Source organism: Condylura cristata, unplaced genomic scaffold (assembly GCF_000260355.1).
Source record: "Condylura cristata isolate star-nosed mole 26May11 unplaced genomic scaffold, ConCri1.0 scaffold00012, whole genome shotgun sequence".
Classification (NCBI taxonomy): Eukaryota; Metazoa; Chordata; class Mammalia; order Eulipotyphla; family Talpidae; genus Condylura; species Condylura cristata.
The window spans coordinates 22,004,694-22,008,582 of NW_004567113.1; positions in this window are offsets into that span (position 1 = coordinate 22,004,694).

The following is a 3,889-nucleotide window of genomic DNA, read 5'->3' on the forward strand; positions in this document are numbered from 1 at the left end:
GAGAACATGAGAACAATTATCATATTTCTCAAAGTAACACATCTATATCTTTGGAGTTTTGGTCTTGGTTTTTATAAGTAAATTGCATATACTGAATAAAAATTCATAATAACTTTCTAAATAAAGGAAGATATCTTTTTCATTTCTAGCATTTTTAGTTAACCAAATGAGGGTTTCTAACAAGCTTAGTTAATTGGTAAAGGAAAAACATACTTGATAACTTCAAAATAATACTTTGACATTTACAAAGCTAATTCAGTCAAAGCTATGTGTATTTGAAAAGATACAAAGAGCAAAGGTCATTTGAAATACATATTGTAAAATTCTTACAGGTGCCCACGTAGTCAGACTGTTATCTCATGCTCCTTCTTGTAACTTCCAGACATGATATGGAGTCAGTCTGTTGACTTTTTGACATTTCTTTGTTTCTGATCCCAGTATTCTTTATAATGAACAAGAATCGTTGAATGGCAGGGTGAAAATAGATATTTTTCAACACAGCAAAATGTAGATTTTCCCCTTTTTTTATTTTCTGAGTCCACAGTCTGTAGAACTTAGAACATTATCCTGGGAACATACACTGAAGGGGATTCAGACACTAATGAACTTATCAAGTATGCAAATTACTAGATCTTTTAGAAACTCCATAAGAAAGTAACTTAATGAACCCTGCTTATACACCTACGAAGTTTAAGTATATAACACAAGGCCACAATGAATAAGTGACAGAACTTGATTTAATTCAAGTCTTTCCTAAGTCTAGAGCTGGAGATCTAAATCACTCCATCACACACTTACATGAATACTTGCTTCAGGAGAAATTATTCTGTGAAGAGGCAAGTTAATTCAATCTCGGTTCATAGCCCTTGGGTTCATCCATGGGTAATATTTTAAATATCCAGAGGAACAAATAGAATTCACTCCTTTCAAACAGTTCTTCATAAAAAATGCTTATTATAACCAGGTTTTTGATAAATAATAGACAGCAAAAATTCAAAGTTACTGTCTCTGGCAAGTTAAATCTAATTTGTTTTTTCCTCCCTGAACAAGGTAGAGGGAAGTATGAGACAGAAACAACAGTGTGTTCTAACAAGTCAGCAAAAAAAGAACATGGAGTTCTTTGTGTCCTCTCATACATCTTCACTCACTCATATGTTCAGTCAGTGTTTGCACAAATTAAAATAGCATGATGATGTTTTGCAGCTTAAAAAGCATGCTTACAAAAAGTTTTGTATTTTTCCCATTCTACATAAAAAGAAGACATAGGTCAAAGTTGGGAGGGAAAGGCCCCATGGAACATAGCGGAAGATATTTGGGGCATTGCTGGGGTAGTGTGAAATAAAAAAATTTCAATGCACATCCCCTGGAACAGGAGTTTTTCAAAAAGTAAACCTACTTTACCTCAATAAAAAAAAATTGACAAAAATAAAATAAAATGACTTAGAGAATTCAAAAAACAAAGTAATGACAAAAAAGAATAAAGAAATAAGAAAATGAAATAGGACTTTAGATAATTACCCCCCACCATAGTGCATTGTTCTCTCTTCTTGGTGGGGGACTATTGGTGTACACTGACTATAGCAAAGTAGAGGTACTTTATATTTTCAAAATACCAGTTATAATGTAAGCCAACATTACTTAAATGGAAAAAGAAAACAATGCTTATAGTACGGCTACCACAATAATAATAGCAACAACAATAAAACCATGATAATTATCCTGTCACTCATCTCATAAGAAGAGCAGGCAGTCTACTAACAAATCTGTTCTCATTTACTGTCCTGTATTGTGTTATTTTTTCCATATATATATATATTATTCTTCATTTTGTACATTTTTTCCCTCTCAGTTGTAATCCCCATGGACTTCCCACCTCCACTTCGCCCATATGCCATCACCATAGTCCCATGTGCTCTTCTCACCTCAGTTTTGATTACAATAGGGAAGATGTGGAATCAACCCAAATGCCCAAAAATAGATGACTGGTTCAAGAAGATGTGGTATATCTACACCATGGAATATTACTCAGTAATCAGAAAGGATAAAGTCATGCCATTTGCAACAACATGGATTGAGCTGTATTATGTTATTTTTTAGTAAGAGAACTCTGAAATTCAATTTTTGACAATAGATAACTATGTTGATTCTTCCTCTCCCTTTATTTGCAACCTTGTGACACTATTGACCATGATGAATTTGACTTGAACTCAGTTGCCATTACAAAGTACCACAAACTAGAAAGCTTATAGAAATTTATTCTTCTATAATTCTGGAGGCTAGTTCAATAATCAAGGTATTAACAGGGATTTTGAAACTGTAGGTGGAATCTCTTCTTGTTTCTTAGCTTCTAGCAGTTCCCCTTGATCAGTGATGTTCCTTGGCATGCAACTACATTGTTTTAATCTCTACTTGTCTTCATGTTGTCTTCTTATTGACATCCTAAATTTTGATTAAGGATCCACCTGCAATTATATCATCATATCTGGGCTAATTACATCCATACCGACCCTACTTTCAAGTAAGATCATGCTGAGGTACTGGAGATTAAGACTAACATTTAGTTTGGAGGGACACAGTTTAACCCAAACAGATACTCTTATAATAAAAATAAGTTATTATTTTTAAAGATTTATTTATTTACACATATAGAACTGGGGTACAAGCCAGAGATGCAGAGGGTGAGAGGATTCACCAGAGACAGAGAGGGGAGCAGAACAGGCAGATCGACGAAGTACACTGCTGAGGGGAGCCACTGGCGGGTCTGGAGAGATTTGCCTCACCATGTAGATCTCCTCTGGGGCAGTGAGGAATGGAACTCATGCTGAAGTGGCTTAAGCTTCTTAGTGCTGTGTTTTAACCCAATGCGCCACCAGGGAGGGCCAAAATAAATCCTTAGAAAAAAGTAAGTGTATCATCTTTTTTCTTCCTCCCTGCACGTGATTTTTCAAGAGAGTGGGATATTTAGTTCAGAAATTGTGGAAGGAAAGGGGTGGATTAAGACTACAAATGGAGTCCTTTCCTAGGAGATGGTTGAAAACATAGAAACTGACAGTAGATGTCAGAGAAGAAATTAACAATTGCAGTATATTAACATAAGTACTTGCTGTAGCTTTAGATATTCAAAACTTTATCCTGATGAACCAGACTTTGGTTCATTGCCTCTAAGAAACATTTGTGAAAGAGGAAAGATTCTTCCTAACTCTCTACATTCTTCTTAGCTAATAAATAAATGAATTAACATTAGCCAGATTGACAGTAAATTACAGCAGAAAGGCCATCTTGCCTGAAATAAACCTTGCTTCATGAACCTCTGTTACTTTTGCACTTTCTATAACTTAGTGCATTTATTTAGTTTATCCTATCCTTTATTTCTTGAACTGATAATTTTAAGTTATTTTTTGCCAAAAGAAAAATCTGTGTTCTTTCATTTTTTTCATTCAGAAACACATTTTATTTTGTTTTCCTTTCAACTGTTTATATACATTTATATTTTATTTTTAGAATCATTAATTTTTAATAAATCCTAAAACCTCAAAATTGTATAGCAATTCAAAATTTAAAAAGTGTTTAAATTTATTTTCTTGTAGCTGAGGTTATGTAGTTTCCCTTTCCTGGGTGTTTCCATTTCAAAGATTGATTACATTTCCAAATTTGAGAAAAGAGTGGAGGGGGGAAACTAGTTTTCCCTAGGTGTTTGGAAAATATATATTTATTATCACATGAGTAAGGTGATTTTTATTTAAAAGCTTCCCCCAGGGATTTTTTTTTTAAAGATTTATTTATTCATACAGAACTGGGGTACAGGTCAGAGATGCGGAGGGTGAGAGGATTCACCAGGGACAGAGTGGGGAGCAGAACAGGCAGATCCACGAAGTACACTGCTGAGGGG